This window comes from Salmo salar, chromosome 16 (genome assembly GCF_965601325.2).
Source record: "Salmo salar chromosome 16, fSalSal1, whole genome shotgun sequence".
NCBI lineage: Eukaryota > Metazoa > Chordata > Actinopteri > Salmoniformes > Salmonidae > Salmo > Salmo salar.
In genome coordinates, this window is record NC_138306.1 from 89,161,292 (window position 1) to 89,185,934 (window position 24,643).

At 43.0% G+C, this 24,643-nt stretch overlaps 1 long non-coding RNA gene and 1 other non-coding gene across 2 annotated transcripts; both read left to right on the plus strand.

The window, feature by feature from the left end:
* The first annotated feature begins 1,402 nt into the window (after nucleotides 1-1,402).
* LOC123727930 (U2 spliceosomal RNA) lies at nucleotides 1,403-1,593 on the plus strand. The gene has a single exon (XR_006759892.1). It is a non-coding gene; the product is annotated as a U2 spliceosomal RNA (small nuclear RNA).
* Nucleotides 1,594-2,883: 1,290 nt separating this feature from the next.
* LOC123727745 (uncharacterized) lies at nucleotides 2,884-17,438 on the plus strand. The gene is made up of 3 exons (XR_006759621.2): nucleotides 2,884-3,680; nucleotides 11,901-12,135; nucleotides 13,306-17,438. It is a non-coding gene; the product is annotated as an uncharacterized LOC123727745 (long non-coding RNA).
* Nucleotides 17,439-24,643: the final 7,205 nt, after the last annotated feature.

Consider the following 24,643-nt stretch of genomic DNA (forward strand, 5'->3'; position numbering starts at 1 on the left):
TCCATTAATCTGAAGTTAAACCTGCCTCTGGACAGGTTTAATTTAAGCCTTCACTTAGATCCAGTGGTGAACCGTGACTATAGGACCTAGGCCTTCAGAGGGACCAAAAATCTTCCAATACGTTGTATCAAACTAAAGAATCCTGAAAATAACAGAAAACATAGCATCACTTCATGCGTCCAACATTATATAGTCTGTAGTTGAGCCGTTCTAGTGAAGGAGGAGCAATGCTTTTTGATGACATTATGAATGAATCAAACAGGCCTGGCCGCGCTTCGGGCTGCACACACAGACAGAACCGGCATGGACTCAACATGACACACAGCATAACATCACTGTTTACACAGCTGATGGTAGCCAGCACCACTATCACACTATCACCAATAGAGACAACGACAGTGTCACATCAATGGTGAAAGGCTCGGGGTGCTGAAAGGACAGCGACCGTAATACCTGTGCATTCCATGGCGCTGAAGGAGAGACAGTTTTGGTCAAACACATAACCAGGAGACAGCAGTCACATACAGCATCAAGTAATGTTACAGAATAAGCAGCCCATTCATTCCAGTAGGCCCCATGAAGTCAACAATACAAAAAGCACTATCATTTAATTTCCAAAATGGCATTTTACGACCATGATATTACATTTCTTGTAGTGACTGAGTAAGCCTAATTGTAAAAGTAAGCCTCAAAGTGCCATCTTTATTATGAGGAGGAAACATTTAGACAGCCAGGACCATAGCCGCTCTGGCCTAGCTCTCACTGCAGTCCAGTGCCATGGATGGACATCGTTGAAGTTTGTCCTCAAGTAATTTAGGAGGGCAACTTTATGAAGGCTTCCTCACAATGGCCTTATCATACAACGCTCTACAGAAGAAAAAGACATAGGCCATTTTTATTGTTCACATTATTTGCATTGATGGTGTATTGAAGTCAAGTGGTTCAACATTCAAATGCAGTTTGATGAAAAAGCGACGGTTGGTGGAACTCTGGCGCCACCAAGTGGACAATTGTTTCTGTTCCGTTGTGGCAGCAACGCTACCAGAGATATTTGATACAAGATCACATTTTATGTCAATATTATCTCCAAATTGTTTCCCCCCCCACCCGTAATATATTATTATTCCAATTTAGCAGTTAATATGGTTTTAATTTAACAACGCTTTCTCTCATTTCTGATTGGAGGGGGATGACCACGTGACTTCAAACCTACAACTGTGTCACTTTGTAACAGTCAAACGTGGTTATTCCTGACGTTGATCAACTCCCAATCTCTGCCAACATTTAATTAAAGCATTATCCTTTTTTTATGGAAAAAAAAACATAGAGATAATTTTGGTGTAACCAGCGTCGAATTTGACGTGTCGGAGAATGGCTACTTCCTCCCGAAAGCGTTGCGGGTATCGCTTCTCGGCCTTTTGGCTAAGATCAAGTGTAGTATCTGTTCTTATCAGTTTAATATCTGATACGTCCCCTATCTGGGGACCATATATTAAATTGATTTTTGGAACAGGGAGATGGAATAGGGGCTTGCTCCGTCCACTCCACGCATCGACCTGGTATTGCAGTACTTCCAGGAACGGTGCACCCCCTGTCGTTGTAAATATAAATCAGGAGTTGCTTCGTTTTAGTTGGTTAGGATCATGATCTATATTGTATTTTCACATCTAGTAAGTTCATCTTAGTGTCAGTGATGGCTAGATAGTGCTGGTCAAGTCTGTTACCGTAAAATTGACTATGATAGCTGATGCGAAAGTGTATTCGTCACGTGCACGTGTGGTCCCATGTGGCTCAGTTGGTATAGCCTGGTGTTTGCAACGCCAGGGTTGTGGGTTCGATTCCCACGGGGGACCAGTACGAAAAAAATGAAATGTATGCATTCACTACTGTAAGTCGCTCTGGATAAGAGCGTCTGCTAAATGACTAAAATGTATATAGTGTGTAAACTTTACAGTGAAATGCTCTCTCCTCAACAGTGACAATACACATGATCAAAAATATACACAAATAGCTAAGTAATAAAGTAGTTAAAAAATATATATGATTGGATACACAATATAAACTATGAAATGTGCTAAAGTCATGTACTGGTAACGTTATCTGATGTATTTGTCTGAAGTCATTATTTCAAACGCCTGCTATTTTCACAAGACTCAAATATATGTCGTCAAATGTTTAAAAGGTGTAACTCATCTATCTGCCTGTGTTAAAGTAACTGTCTGTTTATCCCATTGATTCTATTTCTATGATTTCACACCGCACTTTTTCAAGTGACATAAACTTGATATAGTGTAGCAAGAGTTATTCCTTCGCTTACAGCATTATTACATATCATATAAACACAATACAGTCTCGGAAGCTAAGTAGGGTCGGGCCTGGTTAGTACTTGCTGCCTGGGAATACCAGCTGCAGTAAGCTTTTTGTCCAGCAGGGTGTACTCTTGTACTATTTAATCAGAGAGCAACTGTCTTTATGTATTAGTTTCTCTCAATCGACTACAAGCATTTTTTAGAACAATGTTGTAGATTTTCAAAACAGTCTCCACAAAACACAACTTTTGCAAAACACTAAATGCTTTTTGAAAATGTAGTTGTCTTTTAAAAAAACATAACATTCATAAAAAATATAATACCATCAAAATTGCAAATACATTCATCAACAGAACAAGACTGCGTACAAAAAGATTGACACAACTATACTTATTTCTTGAGTGCAAGCAGACAGAACAGAAAGTTAGTCTGTCTTTTAAAAATCCCAGTAGATCCATAAATGTTCTTTGCAGTCACTAAATCATGATGATCAAAACTGGAAGTACAACTTATACAAAGGTGCAGAATTAAAATAAAATTAAAACAGAATGAGAAAATGTCTCGTTGGGCAGACTGTTAAACATTTTTAGAACTTGCGCATCAATAGGTTAAAATGCCAGATGGCGTAGTAGCAAGACGCATTTGTTTTTGTCCCGTGTAAATATTCAGCCTTTTCCGTTTTTCTGTATACATTTCAATCTCTTTTCCCATTTTCAAATTAAATATATCTTTCTGCAACCCGCCTCACCCAAGGTGGTACGGATCTATTTTTTTTTTAGACCTTATAACTGGAAACTCCATTAGCAGCTAGCCAGCTAATTAGCTACTAGCTATTTTGTCATTGTTAGCCACTGCTAGCGGCCTTTACCTTTAGCACAGACACCAGCCGCTTTAGCCCGGATTGTATCTGCCAGTCTGCACAGCGTGATGTCAGCCCTGAGCATGTCAGACTGCTATTCTTTTTTTCCCACTGCCTCACTGGATTACTGCCGCAAGCTCTGGACCATTACACCGGATCATCGCAGCTAGCTAGCTGCTACAGAGCGGCTATCGTGGCTAATGCCTTTGTCCAGAAGCAAGCACCAGTTAGCCTCGAGCTAGGCCTATTCCCACGGCTCGCAAACGAAGTACACCAACTACAATAGCTCTCTTGTCAATTGATCTGGACCCTTTGTCGACACGGTGCCCGCCGATCCATCACGACTGGTCTGCTGACGTATTTCGGCCGATGTGCTCTCAACCGGCCTCTGCATCGTTGAAGACCCAGCTGCTAGCCCCGGCCTGCTAGCTCTCTGAACGCCCTGTCTCCCGCTCACCTAGCGTAGTAACGACTACAGAATGGCTCCGTTTCATCCATTAACCTCTGTCTCAGTAAGACTAATTTAAAAATCTATTCTACAGGCATTGCTTGTAAGAGTGGAATTAACTAATTGTATCACTTTAGCTAGTGTGAAAAATCCTTACTGAATCTACAGTGTAAATGAAATGTCAAAATAAATGTAAATTTCACCATCAGATTCTGTGCATCCACACTTTGAAGGCGGCTCCATCATCTTGACATGGAACTCAAAGGGTCTTGGGGCTCTGTTCTCGAGATGGTAAAAGAGTTGTATTGGAGAGTTGTATTGCATTGAAGCTCGTCTGGAGGGTTGTTAACACAGTGTCCAAAGAAGGGCCAGACGTATACAGAATGGTGTCGTCTGCGTAGAGGTGGATCAGAGAATCACCAGCAGCAAGAGCTACATCATTGATATATATATACAGAGAAATGAGTCTGCCCGAAAATTGAACCCTGTGGCACCCCCATAGAGACTGCCAGAGGTCCGGACAACAGGCCCTCTGATTTGACACACTGAACTCTATCAGAGAAGTTGTTGGTGAACCAGGCGAGGCAGTCATTTGAGAAACCAAGGCTGTTGAGTGTGCCGATAAGAATGCGATGATGCTGTGACACACCGCCCCAGACCATGACGGACCTTCCACCTCCAAATCGATCCCGCTCCAGAGTCAGGCCTCGGTGTAACGCTCATTCCTTCGACGATAAACGCGAATCCGACCATCACCCCTGGTGAGACAAAACCACGACTTGTCAGTGAAGAGCATTTTTTGCCCGTCTTGTCTGGTCCAGCAGCGGTGGGTTTGTACCCATAGGTGAAGTTGTTGCTGGTGATTTCTGGTGAGGACCTGCCTTACAACAGGCCTACAAGCCCTCAGTCCAGCCTCTCTCAGCCTATTGCGGACAGTCTGAGCACTGATGGAGGGATTGTGCGTTCCTGGTGTAACTCGGGCAGTTGTTGTTGCCATTCTCTACCTGTCCCGCAGGTGTGATGTTCGGATGTACCGATCCTGTGCAGGTGTTGTTACACGTGATCTGCCACTGCGAGGACGGTCAGCTGTCCGTCCTTTCTCCTTGTAGCGCTGTCTTAGGCATCTCACAGTAAGGACATTGCAATTTATTGCCCTGGCCACATCTGCAGTCCTCATGCCTCCTTGCAGCATGCCTAAGGCACGTTCACGCAGATGAGCAGGGACCCTGAAATTTTGGTGTTGCTGCTCATCCTGTGTGTGATTTCCTGCAAGATAGGAATGTCAGTGTTCTGCCTAGCGACGAGCCTGGATCTCAATCCTATCGAGCAGGTCTGGGACCTGTTGGATTTGAGGGCTAGGGCCTTCCCCCCCAGAAATGTCTGGGAACTTGCAGGTGCCTTGGTGGAAGAGTGGGGTAACATCTCACAGCAAGAACTGGCAAATCTGGTGCAGTCCATGAGGAGGAGATGCACTGCAGTACTTAAGGGATAGGGGGCAGTATTTTCACAGCCAAATTAAACTGCCAGATTTGGATAGAAAACACTCTGAAGTTTCTAAAACTGTTTGAATGATGTCGGTGAGTATAACAGAACTCATATGGCAGGCAAGAACCTGAGAAAAATCCACCCAGGAAATGGGAAATCTGAGATTGCAGTTTTTTCAAGTGATTGCCTTTACAGTATAGAGTGACTTAGGGTTCATTTTGCACTTCCTAAAGCTTCCACTAGATGTCAACAGTCTTTAGAACCTTGTTTGAGGATTCTATGGTGAATTTGAAGGGAATAACAGCCCAAGGAAGTAGGTGTCCCATTATAAGGCATGGGTTCAGTCACGCGCAGAGGCTTGGGAGCGAGCTGAGTTCATATTCATTCCTAAAGAGAACGGATAGGTCCGGTTGGAATTTTATTAAAGATATATGTTAAAAACAACCTAAAGATTGATTCTATACATCGTTTGACATGTTTCTACAAATTGTAGTATAACTTTTTTGACTTTTCGTCTGGACTAAGTAAGCACGCGCGTTGTGGATTTGGATAGTGAACCTAATGCGAACAAAATGGATGTATTTGGACATAAAGATAAACTTTATCGAACATTTATTGTGGAGCTGGGATTCCTGAGAGTGCATTCTGATGAAGATAATCAAAGGTAAGTGAATATTTATAATGTAATTTCTTAGTTTTATTGACTCCAAGATGGCGGGTTCCTGTTTGCTTGTTGTTGGTGTCTTCTGGGCTGTACTCAGATTATTGCAAATTGTGCTTTCGCCGTGAACCTTTTTTGAAATCTGACAAAGCGGTTGCATTTAGGAGAAGTGTATCTATAATTCTGTGCATAACACTTGTATATTGATCAAAGTTTATGATGAGTATTTCTGTAATATGTGTGCTCATTGTGCTCATTCACTGGAAGGTTTGGAGGGAAAACATTTCTGAACATTACGCGCCAATGTAAAATGGGGTTTTTGGATATAAATATGAACTTTATCGAGCAAAACATACATGTATTGTGTAACATGAAGTCCTATGAGTGCCATCTGATGAAGATCATCAAAGGTTAGTGCTTAATTTTAGCTGTATTTCTGTTTTTTTGTGACGTCTCTCCTTGCTGGGAAAATGGCTGTGTGGCTTTTCTTGTTTAGGTGGTGTCCTAACATAATCTAATGTTTTGCTTTCGCCGTAAAGCCTTTTTGAAATCGGACAATGTGGTTAGATTAAGGAGAATCTTATCTTTAAAATGGTGTATAATACTTGTATGTGTGAGAAATCTGAATTATGACATTTTTGTTGTTTTGAATTTGGCGCTCTGATTTTTCACTGGCTGTTGTCAAAATCAATCCCGTTAACAGGATCCGAGTGTTAAGGGGTCTCTAAGAGGTTAATGCAGCTGGTGGCCACACTAGATACTGACTTGATTTTGACCCCCCCCCCCCCCCCCCTTTGTTCAGGGAAGGGGTTAATCATTCCATTTCTGTTAGTCACATGTCTGTGGAACTTGTTCAGCTTATGTCTCAATTGTTGAATCTTGTTATGTTCATACAAATATTTACACATGTTAAGTTTGCTGAAAATTAACACAGTTGACAGTGAAAAGAGAAACCATTGAATATGTTCTACATTACCCAAAGGCCCTTTGCACATGGTGTTAGGCTTGCATTTGAGTGTCAATCATTTTAGTCCAAGGATATGATCAAAAATCATCCAAGAGCCTTGGTCAGGGAGGTGACCATGAACCCAATGGTCACTCTGACAGAGCTCCAGAGTTCCTCTGTGGCAATGGGAGAGCCTTCCAGGAGGACAACAATCTCTGCAGCACTCTACCAATCAGGCCTATATGGTAGAGTGGCCAGATGGAAGCCACTCCTCAGTAAAAGGCAAATGACAGCCAGCTTGGAGTTTGCCAAAAGGCACCTAAAGGACTCTCACACCATGAGAAACAAGATTGGGGAAGGTAACTTGGAGTGGACTCATAATGATTTATAGTTTGTCTTATATCCAGAGGGAGCGGGCGCTCCGGATTTCGCGATTGGGGACAAGAATTGTGACTCGACTTGCTCTCTGGAACAGGGCGGCATTGAAAGGAGTGATAATAGGATTAGGTTTAAGTGTTAAGGAGGAGCAGTTGAAATGGAAGATTCCAGGTGTCTGTGATGCTTGCCGTTTGGTGAGACATGGATCCTGTGTAGAGCGTTGGGAAACAGAGAATACATTGTCATGTAGAGTTTTGATGCAGAGTCTCTGCCAGAAAGGTAAAGGTAGGAAGTGTCAGTTATCCCGTGAGATGTAAAAGTTTTGGCCACATGTCAAGTGTTTGCAGAGTGACATTTTTTATTGAAGGGTATGTGAATGTATAATGTTGCAACTGTGGAGGGGGTCATATTCCTGAATTCCCAGAGTGCCCTGTTAGGAGATTTGCTGTACATTCACCCTATGTGGAGGTGGTGAAGAGAGTTATAGGGGCAAGAGGCCACAGTTCTGAAGAAGATATGGTGGTGGATGCACCACAACCAGTTGCAAATGTTGTATGTCAATCAAGTGTTATGGATACACTTATTGTGAAAAGGTGGATATTTGAGTATTTATAATCACAGTTATTAATTGCACAAGAGGTATAAGAAGCTGGACATCATTATATCTGCAGCTGAGAAGTTTTTGGGCCTCCAAGACTACAAGGACTACTGTCACCAGATAATGTTCTGCTCTTACAGGATCCTTCTCAGCCTCAAATAAAATGTTATTTGTCACATACACATGGTTAGCAGATGTTAATGCGAGTGTAGAGAAATGCTTGTGCTTCTAGTTCCGACCATGCAGTAATATCTAACAAGTAATCCAACCTAACAATTTCACAACAACTACCTTATACACACAAGTGTTAAGGAATGAATAAGAATATGTACATAAAAATATATGAATGAGTGTTGGCCGAACGACATAGGCAAAATGCAGTAGATGGTATAGAGTACAGTATATACATATGAGATGGGTAATGTAGGGTATGTAAACATTATATAAAGTGGCTAGTGATACATTTATTACATCAAGATGGCAAGATGCAGTAGATGGTATAGAGTACAGTATATACATATGAGATGAGTAATGTAGGTTATGTAAACATTATATAAAGTGGCATTGTTTAAAGTGGCTAGTGATACATTTATTACATACATTTTTCTATTATTAAAGTGGCTAGAGTTGGGTCAGTATGTTGGCAGCAGCCACTCTGTGTTAGTGATTGCTGTTTAACAGTGATGGCCTTGAGATAGAAGCTGTTTTTCAGTCTCTCAGTCCCAGCTTTGATGCACCTGTACTGACCTCGCCTTCTGGATGTTAGCGGGGTGAACAGGCAGTGGCTCGGGTGGTTGCTGTCCTTGATGATCTTTTTGGCCTTCCTGTGACATCGGGTGGTGTAGGTGTCCTGGAGGGCGGGTAGTTTGCACCCGGTGATGCGTTGTGCAGACCGCACTACCCTCTGGAGAGCCTTCCGGTTGTGGGTGGAGCAGTTGCCGTAACAGGCGGTGGGTGATACAGGATGCTCTCGATTGTGCATCTGTAAAAGTTGAGTGTTTTTGGTGACAAGCCGAATTTCTTCAGCCTGTGTAGGGACCTGATTAGAACAGAAAAGCAGGCTGATTTAGTTTAATAACATTTTTGTTATTGATAGATTACAGTATTTATTTAAAAAAATCATACAAACACTTAACAAATAACCACAACATGTAAAGTGTTGGTCCCATGTTTCATGAGGTGAAATAAAAGATCCCAGAAATGTTACCGATACAAACTTATTTCTCACAAATGTTGTGCACAAATTTGTTTACACTGTTAGTGAGCATTTCTCCTTTGCTAAGATTATCCATCCACCTGACACGTGTTGCATATTAAGAAGCTGATTAAATAGCATGATCATCATTACACAGGTGCACCTTGTGTTGGGGACAAGAGTAGCTGAGTAGGTACCTTGGCAGCAGCTAATGGGGATCCCTGATGTCAACGTTGTGAACAGAGTGCCCCATGGTGGCGGTGGGGTTATGGTATGGGCAGACATAAGCTACAGACAACGAACACAACTGCATTTTATCAATGGCAATTTGAATGCACAGAGATACCATGACACGATCCTGAGGCCCATTATCCTGCCATTCATCTGCCGCCATCACCTCATGTTTCAGCATGACAATGCTCAGCCCCATGTCGCATGACTCGGTACACAATTGAAAATGTTGAACATGTCCCAGTTCTTCCATGGCCTGCATACTCACCAGACATGTCACCCTTTGAGCATGTTTGGGATGTTCTGGATCGACGTGTACGACAGCTTGTTCCAGTTCCCTCCTATATCCAGGAATTTCACACAGCCTTTGAAGAGTGGGATAATATTCCAGATGCCACAATCAACAGCCTGATGAATTCTATGTAAAGAAGATGTGTCCTGGAGGAGGCAGCAGCAGCTACCCACTTCTCCAGTGCTTACTGTGTACATTGGGAGGTGCTGGAACCAAAAGTGAGCCCAAGAGGTGGTGACCTGGGGGTCTCTGAGGTACCAGAACACATAAAATACCTTTATAATAAAGCATTGCATGCATTATCATGGCTTTTGCGTACTGGCATAATATAATTGTTTTATTTTATTTAACTAGGCAAGTCAGTTAAGAACAAATTCTTATTTCTAATGACGGCCTACCCGTACCAAACTCGGACGATGCTGGGTCAATTGTGCGCAGCCCTATGGGACTGCCAATCACGGCCAGATGTGATACAGACTGGATTGGAACCAGGGGCTTTCATGACGCCTCTTGCACTGAGATTCAGTGCCTTAGACCGCTGCACCACTCGGAAGCAGTGGTGTTGAGCCGCTTACAGAAGTTAGACACATGGAGTACATTTTTTGTAGCCTAGACTCCAGGAAAAATGTGGTCTTTTATAAACGGATTTCATGCAGTTCTACATCATTTTAGATGACTGGAGACTTTCGCAGAATCTTTTTTAATACCTCACAAATGACCAAAATGACAGGCTACTTTGACCCTGACAAACTGAGAATCTGAGATCAATAAAAACGACATTCTCTAATCCATCAATAGCCTAGGCCAGGTGTGAGGAGAAACACATTGTACAATATGAGGAGGAAGTTATAGTCCTTAACAAGCTTTCCAGTTTCACTGACTCACCCAATGATGTGCAGCTCACTCACCGGCCAAAAGCTCATCTCTCTCTTGCTTTACTTTGTAAAACATGCTGGTTGCTCAATAGGCCTAGATGGAAGTTGATAACTTGGTAACATACAGACAGATTAGTATTTTATTTTCAGCAGGATCCATTTGCTTTACAACCTGTGTTTTCCAGTGACTGTATTAGAAATATTGCTAAAGGCCTGTTTTGGCTGGATGCTGTTCACTGACAGATTTGCCACACGTTCCCAACTGTAGTCATGCCTTGTGATTTGGCTACACACAATCCACAGCTAGGCTATTTTATTTAAATTAGCTATTGATCCTCTGTAGCTAAATACTCCTGGTGTAGTTTTGGGAATTATTTCATTTCTTTCTGAACAGACTGCAGAGTGCTGCAGCACCTCAACACACTTCCCACAGATATTATTCTATTAGGAAATAAATGAAGTGCAATGCTGGAGAGATGAGTTGCTGGCTCATGTCTATAACAGCACAGAGAGGGAGAGAGAGCATAGAAAGTGAATCTCATTGTAGTTCTGAGAGATACAGGCGTGCTTCTCTCTCACCACAGCAATGGCCACGCCTTGTTCTAAATAGGCTACAATGTTGCACAAACCATAAACCTGGGACGGCCCAACATTAATACATTCTTAGAATATCAGGCACGTTTTCACATTACGTTTTTTAGGAGGCATGACAATTACAGAGGAATCCAAATGTAATTACTCTGATTGCTTTTATTAGGATTTTACATTGCAAACAGTGGAAATTATTTTTCATGCCAGAAGGTAGGCTACCTGATCCTGTCAAATGGGTTCCGGAACGAAAGCCTACAAAACTGAGCGGTGCCGGAAAATCCGGCTCAAATTAAGCACCGCCCTTCTCATATTTCTGTTAGGGAACTCCTCTGTGATCCGCTCGTGTGCAATAACTCAATTCGCCTTTGCGTTCCCTCTAAACATCCCTATGAAAAACGTTTAAAAAATTTGCAAAGGGTAAAGTCTACAAAACTTCGTCCACTCTGTTCATAGCAGATTTTAGTTTTGGGAACAGAAAACTGTATTAAGATCAGATGTTTCATCGATTAAAACATTTTGCAGAATGTCGGCCAAAATCCATCTCGTTCCATCTTCTTCCACTGCCGGCCAGTGGGCTTCCTCTCACTACCATATTTGGTAGATTTGGCAGTGAGTGGAAACGCTAAGCGGATGCTTCACATTTATACATCCAGTGAAACTTCAGTGCCGGTGCAGAGCTAAATGTAATGATTATCAGTTTTCTACATGTGTACTAATATTCAGAGACATTCAGTTGTTTCTATATTTATCTATAAATATTACTATGGTGTGAACAGGAAATACTATTGGTTTATGATTTAAATAATACAGTGAAGACAAGGTTATTCAGGAAAATAGTACACAGTGCTGCCTAAAACATACATTAAGTACAAGGTTGCAGTATTTGCATCTAAATATAAACAGTACCGGCACCTATTTCAGTCCAAGTCCAGCACTGAATTAGATAATTGAACAAGAAGAAATTTATTTTTAGAGAATAAAGTTCCAGAACTGTCAAGACAACTTGTTGTATGTTTGTCATTGTTACTACAGGACGACTAGAATTAAGTCTGAGGCCGGTAACATCAACAGTGAAGACAAACCCAGCCTGCCTCTCTCCTTCCACACTGAGTCCAAACCTACAGTCACTGGGTCCTGATTGTGACAGTGGAGCCCAGTTTGCACTGCAGGATCCAGAGATGGCATCAGTGAAGCTGGAAGACTGCAGTCAAACACTGGAGCTGAATGTCAACATTAAAGATGAAGATTGGGAAATCTGTTTCTCATGGTAAGAGCAGGTTCTATCTAAGTTTGTGTTATTTGTTCCAACTTCCCACTGTATGAAAAGTTGCAGTAGAACTGTTTCATGATTAACTGTTTCAATGAGAAGGTGGATGTTATTTCATGCTACTGACACTTGCATGGTTTGACACCAGTATTGTCAGCATTTTGTTTTATTCACTGGGTTATCTGGAGTGATCAGAGAGTAGACTAAAGAAGTGAAGTAGACAAACTGCCAGTGTTTTAAAGTTTTATGAAATGAGTCTGTGTAGTTACTAACCCTTGTGATAGTGAGTGGAGGATATGAAATGAGTCTGTGTAGTTACTAACCCTTGTGATAGTGAGAGGAGGATGATATGAAATGAGTCTGTGTAGTTACTAACCCTTGTGATAGTGAGAGGAGGATGATATGAAATGAGTCTGTAGTTACTAACCTTTGTGATAGTGAGAGGAGGATGATATGAAATGAGTCTGTGTAGTTACTAACCCTTGTGATAGTGAGTGGAGGATGATATGAAATGAGTCTGTGTAGTTACTAACCCTTGTGATAGTGAGTGGAGGATGATATGAAATGAGTCTGTATAGTTACTAACCCTTGTGATAGTGAGTGGAGGATGATATGAAATGAGTCTGTGTAGTTACTAACCCTTGTGATAGTGAGTGGAGGATGATATGAAATGAGTCTGTGTAGTTACTAACCCTTGTGATAGTGAGAGGAGGATGATATGAAATGAGTCTGTGTAGTTACTAACCCTTGTGATAGTGAGAGGAGGATGATATGAAATGAGTCTGTGTAGTTACTAACCCTTGTGATAGTGAGTGGAAGATGACACGCCCCTTTTTAGCTTTAATCTCTTACCCACTTTTAGAATAGTTTTATTCCCTTTGTATTGTACAGCCTACTGATATGAATACATATGTCACCCGGTACAGCCAGAAGAGGACTGGCCACCCCTTTGAGCCTTGTTACTCTCTACCTTTCTTCCAAGGTTCCTGCTTTCTAGGGAGTTTTTCCTGGCCACTGTGCTTCTGCATTGCTTGATCTTTGGGAATTTTAGGCTGGGTTTCTGTAAAGCACTTTCTGACAACTGCTGATGTAAAAAGGGCTTTATAAAATGCATTTGATTGACATGTATATCACACCCACTGACTGGTTCTTCTGATGTTGTTCACACAGGAGACCATGTTGAGACATTCTCTACATCCAGAGAGCAACAGCAGGAAGATCACAGAGCTAAGAGGTCTCACCACTGCCCACATTGTGAGGAGATTTTCCCATTTCTATCAAAGCTAGAAATACACCTAAAAATACACACAGGAGAAAATCTTTACTCCTGCGCTGACTGTGGGAAGAGCTTCACAACATCAAGGGCTCTGACAGTTCATCAGAGAGTGCACACAGGAGAGAGGACTTACTCCTGCTCTGACTGCGGAAAATGCTTCACATCATCAACTGAGCAAAAAGTTCACCAGAGAACACACACGGGAGAAAAGCCTTATTCCTGCTCTGATTGTGGGGTGAGTTTCTCTCGACTGGGCCACTTAAACAGACATGAACATATTCATACAGGAGTGAAGCCTTACTCCTGCCCTGACTGTGGAAAGAGTTTCTCTCGACTGGGCCACTTAAAAAAACATGAACTTATACATACAGTAGTGAAGCCTTACTCCTGCTCTGACTGTGTGAAATGCTTCATTACATCAACTGATCTAAAAGTTCATCAGAGAACACACACAGGAGAGAAGCCTTACTCCTGCTCTGACTGTGGAAAGAGTTTCTCTCTACTGGGCAACTTAAAAAGACATGAACGTATACATACAGGACTGAAGCCTTACTCCTGCTCTGACTGTGGAAAGAGTTTCTCGCAAATGGGCCAGTTAAAAAGACACCAAGGTAAACATAAAGGAGAGAAGCCTTACCACTCGTAATGTGGCAAGAGTAACTCAAGTGAAAGTCACCAAGTAAAATACTACTTGTGTAAAAGGCTGAAATTATTTGGTTGTAAATATACTTATGTATCAAAAGTAAAAGTATGAATAATTTGAATAGAGAGAGAATTACCATTACTTGGAGCTGAATAGAGGGAGAACTACCATTAACCTCTACGGGATGGGTGTCCCTAAACCAGGACGGTTGTTGCTAACGTGCGCTAATGTGACTAGAATGACGTTGAATACAACAGCTAACTTTCCGGGACATAGACATGTCTTAAATGGTCAGAAAGCTTAAATTCTTGTTAATCTAACTGCAGTGTCCAATTTAACAGTAGCTGTTACAGTGAAAAAATGCCATGCTATTGTTTGAGGAGAGTGCACGACAATAAAAAAACGTATCACGGCAACTGGTTTGATACATTCACCTCTGAAGGTTAATAATGTACTTACATTCAGTAATCTTGCTCTGATTTGTCATCCTGGGGGTCCCACAGATAAAATGTAGCATAGTTTCGTTTAATAAAATCAATGTTCAAATGTAGGAACTGGTTTCTACATTTTGAACCCCTGCTGTCTCTGGCTCCACACCCACTCCGCCCGGCCATCTAGATGTGTGAAAGTTAGTGTATAAGCTAATGGCCCATCATGTATGACATTCCTGGGAGTGTGTAAACTTAATTTTTTTATTACCATAGCATTTTTATATGTTCTCTATAGTTATGTACTTAAAGGACCAATTCGGGAAACATTTGGGAAAACTCCTGGCAGACTTGATACAGTGCAGTAATGTAATTCTTCACTGCATCAGTCAAACTGGTGGCCAAAATCTAAATTACACGTAGACTCCTATCTGAAAGTATGGCCTTTCTCTTCCATTTCAAAGATGAAAAAGCTTTTTTTGTTTGTATGATCTTTTACCAGATATGTGTTATTCTCATACATTAATTTCACATTTCTACAAACTTCAAATTGGTTCCTTTCAAAAGGTATCAAAAAGATGCATGTCTTTGCTTCAGGTGCTGAGCTACAGGCAGTTACATTTTAGGTAAAAATGTAAAAAAAAGGGTACGATCCTTGACTTCTTATGGATGGGTGGCAGTATTGAGTAGCTTGGATGACTGACGTGCCCAGAGTAAACTGCCTGCTACTCTGGCCCAGAAGCTAAGATATGCATATTATTAGTAGATTTGGATAGAAACTGTTTGAATGATGTCTGTGAGTATAACATAACTTATTTGGCAGGCGAAACCCCGAGGACAAACCATCCAGGATTTTTTTTTTTTAGGTCACTCTCTCTTCAATGGGTTTTCATTGAGAATCTAGAATTCTAAGGCAGTTGCTTGCAGTTCCTATCGCTTCCACTGGATGTCAACAGTCTTTAGACATTGGTTGATGTTTTTCCTTTGTGTAATGAAGAAGTAGCCCTGTTCAGAATGAGGGTAGAGGGAAGTGTACTTTTTGATAGAGGCGCGCGACCTGAAAAGCACACTCCACTTTGTTTTCCTCCGGTATTAAACGCAGTTTATCCCGTCTTAAATTTGATTGATTATTTACGTTAAAAAATACCTAAAGTTGTATTAGAAAAGTTGTTTGAGGTGCTTGGACAAAGATTACAGGTAACTTACGAGATATTTTGTAGTCATGTTGCGCGAGTTGGAACGGGTGTTTTTCTGTATCAAACGTGCCAAATAAATGGACATTTTACAACGGGAATTAATCGAACAAAAGGACCATTTGTGATGTTTATAGGACATATTGGAGTGCCAACAGAAGAAGCTCGTCAAATGTGAATGAATTATATGTTATTTCTGAGTTTTGTCGCGCCTGGTGGGATGAAATATGATTGTCTGTATTTGTTTGATGGGGTGCAGTCCTCAGATTATAGCATGGTTTGCTTTCACAGTAAAGCCTTGTTGAAATCTGACACGGTGGATAGAATAACGAGAAGTTCAGCTTTTAAGTTGGTGTATTGCACTTGTGAATGTATGAAAGTTAAATATTTGTAATAATTTTTTATTTTTATTTGGCGCTCTGCCATTTCACCGGATGTTGTCAAATCTATCCTGTTAACGGGATTTCAGCCATAAGAAGAGGTTTTTAAGTGAACCAGACGGTACAATTGTGTCGTTGTTTTTTATATTACGGATAGCCGGGGGCACACTAACACCGTTTACAAATGAAGCATTTGTGTTTACTGAGTCCGCCAGATCAGAGGCAGTAAGGACGACCAGGGATGTTATCTTGATAAGTGTGTGAATTGGACCATTTTCTATCCTGCTAATTATTTAAAAAAATGTAACGAGTACTTTTGGGTGTCAGGGTAAATGTATGGAGTAAAAAGTACATTTTCTTTAGGAATTTTTGGGAAATAAAAGTAAAAGTTGTCAAATACCCCAAAAAACGACTTAATTTTTACATAAGTACTTTACACCACTGCATGCATCCATGCCGTGTGTCAGCATTGCAGGCTGGTGGTGTAATGGGTGGGGTGTGTTTTCAGGGCACACATTGCTCAACTTTTATCAAGGGGACCAATGTTTGAATGCCACAGGATATCTAAACATCATTGCCAATCAGGTGCATCCATTCATGGCAGCAGTGTATCCATCTGCAAAATGATTTTTTTCAGCAGGATTATGCCCCATGCCACAAGGCTTGTCCAGGAATGGTTCCAAGAACATGACAGTGAATTCAGCTTACTGCAGTGGCCTGCCGAGTCACCAGATCTCAATCCAATTGTGCATCTGTGGGAGGAGATGGAACGAGCTATTCGGAGTAGATCCACTCCCAGCCAACTTCACACAATTGTGGGAAGCATTGGAGTCAACATGGACCAGCATCCCTGTGAAATGCACACAACACCTTGGACAGTCCATGTCCTGCTGGTCTGAGGACAAAGGGGGTGCAACTCAATATTAGGAAGGTGTTTCTAATGTTTTATACACTCAGTGTATATCAGATAAAGATGGTGTAATGATCAGTTTTTAGCATTAGTTTGGGGGGATTGTTTTATATTTCTAAACAACTTTTGTTTAATGATAAACAGACTATGAATTGTATTTTAATACTGGATGTATTATTTTAGTCATTGATGAATGTATTTGAATAACTGTGTTGAAGTTAATTGATCTGGCGGCAGGTAGCCTAGCGGTTAAGAGTGTTGGGCCAGTAACTGAAAGGTCGCTGTTCATCTAATCGGCTCGGGACCAATCTGCCACTGTGCCCTTTAGCAAGGCAATTAACCCTTTTTTGTCCTGTAAGTTTCTCTGGATAAGAGCATCTGCTAAATGACAAGAATGTAATGAAAAATGTTTGTACGTGAATTTGTGCTGGGCAGCCACTTCTCTTGTGTATAAATAAATGAAATAAACAGTTTGAAGTGAAATACTGTATATACAATACACAACATTACCACTTTGTTTACCCTGGTCAGAGGGACAGGACCATAGTAAGCTAGACTATGTAGCTGCTGTTGTTAGTAGCCTACAGTTTCCACGCAATACAGCATGTCAGATCACTATTGATTAGGTGTACAGGCTGCTACATTTATACAAGAGTTTCTGCCTGTGTCTGTCAGGAGTGATGTGTTATCAGGCTTGTTAAATAACTACTGGAGGGAAGTGGAGAGCCGCCTTGACCTTTGTGCCCGGCCCACCCGACATGGTCAAGAGAGGCAAAGGACATGCAGCAGCACTCCGATGTGAAGCACAGCTGTCACAAAAATGTACGATTGTAGTACATTGAAAAATATATAGCATGGTATTTTCGTGGAATGGTAGTGACCAAAAAAACATATGTTTTTTATTGTACTAGAACCTAGGAACATGGAAGAAACTGACAGATGTGTCATAATAGCCTGGAAGTAAAGCTGCACTGGGAGACACATTTGAAATGGATTACATAGAATACATGCAGCAGGGTGGAGACAATCACAGTAAAATGTTATTTAAATGTATTGTTGGAAGGGCTGTGGTCACCATTCATGTAATACATTAAATATATACATCAGATGGTATTGGGGAGCTATTTCATAGGGTTTTCATGGGTACATTATTTTCCCATTTCAATCTTTTACCAACCAACAATATGCTTGGTGTGACTGTTATGGTCAGAGCAGACCATCTGATATGCCCTTAAATATTGTGATTATCAACCTGGAATTAAAATGTACGAGGACCAGTGCTTCTACAGTGAAACACATCTCACATCTGTGCTGTTTGAGAGTGATGTTGTTGGACTACATTGTATCATTGTTTCCTCTTCTGAGGTCACTGGTGGGGAACAACATAATTTAAATTCACAGAGACAATGAGTCCTTCAAGTTTAGCACTATATCCACACGTTTAAATGATCTGTTTGATGATGAAGGGGGAGATTGAATTTACAATGGGGGTTGGCAACTAGGTTTGGCCTCCAGTCAATTTGTTGCCTAACTTGTTATCAGGTTTCAGGTAAGACCCAAGTGCAGACTGTGTAGAAGTAACAATGTTTATTGTAACAGTGGCAGGCAAACGACAGGTCAAGGCAGGCAGGGGTCGATAATCCAGAGTAGTGGGGCCAAGGTACAGGACGGTAGGCAGGTTCAGGTCAGGTAGAGGTCGGTATAAGGTACAGGACGGTAGGCAGGGTCAGGTCAGGTAGAGGTCGGTATAAGGTACAGGACGGTAGGCAGGGTCAGGCAGAGGTCGGTATAAGGTACAGGACGGTAGGCAGGGTCAGGTCAGGTAGAGGTCGGTATAAGGTACAGGACGGTAGGCAGGGTCAGGTCAGGCAGAGGTCGGTATAAGGTACAGGACGGTAGGCAGGGTCAGGTCAGGTAGAGGTCGGTATAAGGTACAGGACGGTAGGCAGGGTCAGGCAGAGGTCGGTATAAGGTACAGGACGGTAGGCAGGGTCAGGCAGAGGTCGGTATAAGGTACAGGACGGTAGGCAGGGTCAGGTAGAGGTCGGTATAAGGTACAGGACGGTAGGCAGGGTCAGGTCAGGCAGAGGTCGGTATAAGGTACAGGACGGTAGGCAGGGTCAGGCAGAGGTCGGTATAAGGTACAGGATGGTAGACAGGGTCAGGTAGAGGTCGGTATAAGGTACAGGACGGCAGGCAGGGTCAGGTAGAGGTCGGTATAAGGTACAGGACGGTAGGCAGGGTCAGGCAGAGGTCGGTATAAGGTACAGGACAGTAGGCAGGGTCAGGTCAGGCAGAGGTTGGTATAAGGTACAGGACGGTAGGCAGGGTCAGGTAGAGGTCGGTATAAGGTACAGGACGGTAGGCAGGGTCAGGGGTCGGTATAAGGTACAGGACGGTAGGCAGGGTCAGGCAGAGGTCGGTATAAGGTACAGGACAGCAGGCAGGCAGAGTGGTCAGGCAGGCAGAGTGGTCAGGCAGGCGGGTTCGGAGTCAGGACGGGCAGGGGTCAAAACCAGGAGGGCGAGAAAAGAGAGACTGGAAAAAGCAGGAGCTGAGACAAACCGCTGGTAGGGTTGAACAAACAAGACACACTGTCACAGACAGACAGAAAACACAGGTATAAATACCCTGGGGATAAGTGGGGAAGATGGGCAACACCTGGAGGGGGGTGGAGACAAGCACAAGGACAGGTGAAACAGATCAGGGCGTGACACTTGTAGCTAGTCTGTGGGCCAGAACATAATTAACCTGTTAACAAATAGCCTATAGCTGCCCAATTCAAAGTCCGACACAGTGTAGGCTACACTACACATTTAACACGTGGTTAGTGGACTAATCAATTCAATGACCATAACATAATACTGTTGATCTGATTACAGTGGTAAAATCACCAATGTCTATATTATTTAAAAAAAAAAAATTTTTAACCAGGTAGACTAGTTGAGAACAAGTTCTCATTTACAACTGGGACCTGGCCAAGATACAGCAAAGCAATGCGACACAAACAACAACACAGTTACACATGGAATAAACAAATATGCAGTCAATAATACAATAGAAAAAGTATATATAAAGTGTGTGCAAATGAGGTAGGAAAGGCAATAACTAAGCCATAGTGGAGAAATAATTACAATATAGCAATTAAACACTGGAGTATGCAGAAGATGAGTGTGCAAGTAGAGATACTGGGGTGCAAAGGAGCAAAATAAATCAAATGTATAACAGTATGGGGGATGAGGTAGTTGGGTGGGCTATTTACAGTGAGGGGGAAAAGTATTTGATTCCCTGCTGATTTTGTACGTTTGCCCACTGACAAAGAAATGATCAGTCTATAATTTTAATGGTAGGTTTATTTGAACAGTGAGAGACAGAATAACAACAACAAAAATCCAGAAAAATACTTGTCAAAAATGTTATAAAATGATTTGCATTTTAATGAGGGAAATAAGTATTTGACCCCTCTGTAAAACATGACTTACTACTTGGTGGCAAAACCCTTGTTGGCAATCACAGAGGTCAGACGTTTCTTGTAGTTGGCCACCAGGTTTGCACATCTCAGGAGGGATTTTGTCCCACTCTTCTTTGCAGATCTTCTCCAAGTCATTAAGGTTTCGAGGCTGACGTTTGGCAACTCGAACTTTCAGCTCCCTCCACAGATTTTCTATGGGATTAAGGTCTGGAGACTGGCTAGGCCACTCCAGGACCTTAATGTGCTTCTTGAGCCACTCATTTGTTGCCTTGGCCGTGTGTTTTGGGCCATTTTCAATGCCCTGGCTGAGGGAAGGAGGTTCTCACCCAAGATTTGACGGTACATGGCCTCGTCCATCGTCCCTTTGATGCGGTGAAGTTGTCCTATCCCCTTAGCAGAAAAACACCCCCAAAGCATAATGTTTCCACCTCCATGTTTGATGGTGGGGATGGTATTCTTGGGGTCATAGGCAGCATTCCTCCTCCTCCAAACACGGCGAGTTGAGTTGATACCAAAGAGCTCCATTTTGGTCTCATCTGACCACAACACTTTCACCCAGTTGTTCTCTGAATCATTCAGATGTTCATTGGCAAACTTCAGACGGGCGTGTATATGTGCTTTCTTAAGCAGGGGGACCTTGCGGGCGCTGCAGGATTTCAGTCCTTCACGGCGTAGTGTGTTACCAATTGTTTTCTTGGTGACTATGGTCCCAGCTGCCTTGAGATCATTGACAAGATCCTCCCGTGTAGTTCTGGGCTGATTCCTTACCGTTCTCATGATCATTGCAACTCCACGAGGTGAGATCTTGCATGGAGCCCCAGGCCAAGGGAGATTGACAGTTATTTTGTGTTTCTTCCATTTGCGAATAATTGCACCAACTGTTGTCACCTTCTCACCAAGCTGCTTGGCGATGGTCTTGTAGCCCATTCCAGCCTTGTGTAGGTCTACAATCTTGTCCCTGACATCCTTGGAGAGCTCTTTGGTCTTGGCCATGGTGGAGAGTTTGGAATCTGATTGATTGATTGCTTCTGTGGACAGGTGTCTTTTTTACAGGTAACAAACTGAGATTAGGAGCACTCCCTTTAAGAGTGTGCTCCTAATCTCAGCTCGTTACCTGTATAAAAGACACCTGGGAGCCAGAAATCTTTCTGATTGAGAGGGGGTCAAATACTTATTACCCTCATTAAAATGCAAATCATTTTATAACACTTTTGACATGTGTTTTTCTGGATTTTTTTGTTGTTATTCTGTCTCTCACTGTTCAAATAAACCTACTATTAAAATTATAGACTGATCGTTTCTTTGTCAGTGGGCAAACGTACAAAATCAGCAGGGGATCAAATACATTTTTCCCTCACTGTACATATTTTATTGTTATTTAACCTTGATTTAACTAGGCGGTTCTTATCGACTTAAATAAATCCACAAGGAGTCAGTAGAAACCATATTTGTTTAAACAAGTCAGCCATATCAGCTATGTTTTAAAAAAGGCAGTAAATGAGGCCGAATGAACTGCCGGACGAGGCTCCGGTGGCTGATAGCCAGGTGCAGCGGTGGTAAGGATTCACTCCATGGTGCTGAAAGCAAAGCATTATGTTGGACTAACTGAAATTCAAATGGTTTATTGGAGCTGTTATTGCCATAATATAGACTTGGTACTTTATCAAATCTTCTGTATACCACCCAGTGGTGTAGCTTCAGCCGGTGTGGTTGCACCAGGGCCCGCGGCGTACATGAGCCCGGTGACGAGCCCGGATCTACGGAGCCACGGGCCCCCAACGTAATTTGAATTCCGCCCTACCATGACCAATTATTAATTGTTGACGTGAGCCCATCATGCCCACGATTTGAGGAGAAGATCTTTCTTTAATGTCAGCTATATGATAAATTATCCCACTGATGGTTTCACCAACAAGATGTTTTTTGACACTACATAATTGGCTAAATAAATCATATTATTCAATAGTTTCAATACCATGTTAAGATAATGAAATGCATTCTTGGATTCATTGTGCAAATACTCTCCATAGCTTTGTTGTTTCTGTCATCGTTTAAAGAAACAGTTGAGTTAGCTATCAAGAGACAACGGGCGCAAAGAAAATTGAGAGAATGTTGAGAATAGAAAATTACGGATTTAAAAATCAGCAATGTATCAACACAAAAGTGGAGCCCAAAAGAGCAAGGCCAAAAATTAGAACGCAAAGGAGGTATCAAAGCGTGTTAAATTAGATTCAAATGCAGTTCGATTCAAATGCAATTAGATTCAAATGCAGTTCAAGTACAGCCATTGCTAGCACAAGCAATGTAGTGGGACAAGAAGAGGATGTAGGTTTATCGTCGCCAGCAGCAGCTTTTAACGGGTCAAGTGAGCCAAGGCCAAGCTGTTCCTGTCACGTCCTGACCAGTAAAAGGGGTCATTTGTCATTGTAGTATGGTCAGGGCGTGGCAGGGGGTGTTGTTTTTGTGTGTTTTGGGGTTGGTTTGTTTCATGGGGATTTGTTCTAGTTTTCATTTTCTATGTTCATTTTCTATGTGTGGCCGAGTATGGTTTCCAATCAGAGGCGGGTGTCTTTCGTTGTCTCTGATTGGAAACCATACTTAGACAGCCTGTTTTTTCCTGTGGGTTGTGGGTGGTTGTTTTCCGTATAGTCTATGTTACCTTACGGAACTGTCATGTGTCGTTTTGTTATTTTTTGTTTAAGTGTTCACGTTACTCTAATAAAAGAAGATGAGCACTCTATACGCTGTGCTTTGGTCTGTTCAATACGACGGTTATGACAGGACCACCCACCAAAGAAGGACCAAGCAGCGTAAGAAGGAGCAGCAGGAGGAATGGACATGGGAGCAGATATTGGACGGCAAGGGATCCTGGACATGGGAGGAGATCCAGAAGGGATGGAATCGCCGTCCATCGGAAGAAGTGGAGGCAGCAAGAGCAGAGCGGTGATGAGAGGAGGCTCTAAACGCACCTAAAGGCAAGACTGAGAGGCAGCCCAATTTTTTTTTAGGGGGGGGCACAAGGGGAGTTGGGAAGAGTCAGGATGGAGTTCTGAGACAACTTCCCGGGCTTACTATGAGGAGCAAGTGATGGAGCAGACACCGTACTTTGCGGTGACGCGCACTGTGTTGTCAGGGCGCATAAAAAAGCCGGTGCGAACTGTGTCCGCACCCTGCAGTGATCGAGCAGAGTTGAGTATCCAGCCAGGGCGGGTTGTGCAGGCCGTGCGCTCCAGACCTCCAGTGCGCCTCCAAGACCCAGTGGACCCTGTGCCTGCTCCGCGCACTCTACCGCCAGTGCGCCACCATAGCCCAGTACGCCCTGTTCTTGCTCCCCGCACTAGCCCGAAGGTATGTGGAACTAGTCTGGCGCCTCCTATACCAGTCCCACGTAGCAGACCTCCAGTGCGCCACCATAGCCCGGTAAGGCCGGTGCCTGCTGTGAGCACATGGTCCGAAGTACGTCTCCCCAGTCCGGTGAGACCAGTTCCAGCGCCCCGAAGGAAGCCTCTAATGATGGTCAATGGTCCGACGTCTCCAGCAATAATCCATGGCATGAAGCCTCCAGTGATGATCCATGGCCCGGAGCCTGTAGTGTTAATCCATGGCACGAAGCCTCCAGTGATAACCCATGGCCCGGAGCCTCCAGTGATAACCCATGGCACAAAGCCTCCAGTGATTATCCATGACGCGGAACCAGTAGTGATGACCCATGGCACGGAGCCTGCAGTGAAGGTCCCCAGTCCGGAACCTCCAGCGATGCTCCTCAGCCCAGAGCCTTCAGCGGTGGTCTGCAGCCCAGAGCCTTCAGCGGTGGTCTGCAGCCCAGAGCCTTCAGCGGTGGTCTGCAGCCCAGAGTCTTCAGCGGTGGTCTGCAGCCCAGAGTCTTCAGCGGTGGTCTGCAGCCCAGAGTCTTCAGCAACGGTCTACAGCCCAGAGCCTCCAGCGGGGGTCGGCAGCGCAGAACGGGAGCTACGCCCGGAGCCAGAGCCACCTCCGAAGTGGGAGGATTGGCGAAGGTGTAGCACAGGAACCGTCGTTGACGGTGGACACCCTCCCTTCCCTCCCTTTAGGTTTGGGGTTGTTTTGTGGGGTTTTTTGTTTTGAGGTGCAGTCGGGGTCTGCACCTTCGGGGGAGGGGGGTACTGTCACATCCTGCCCAGTAAAAGGGGTCATTTGTCATTGTAGTATGGTCAGGGCGTGGCAGGG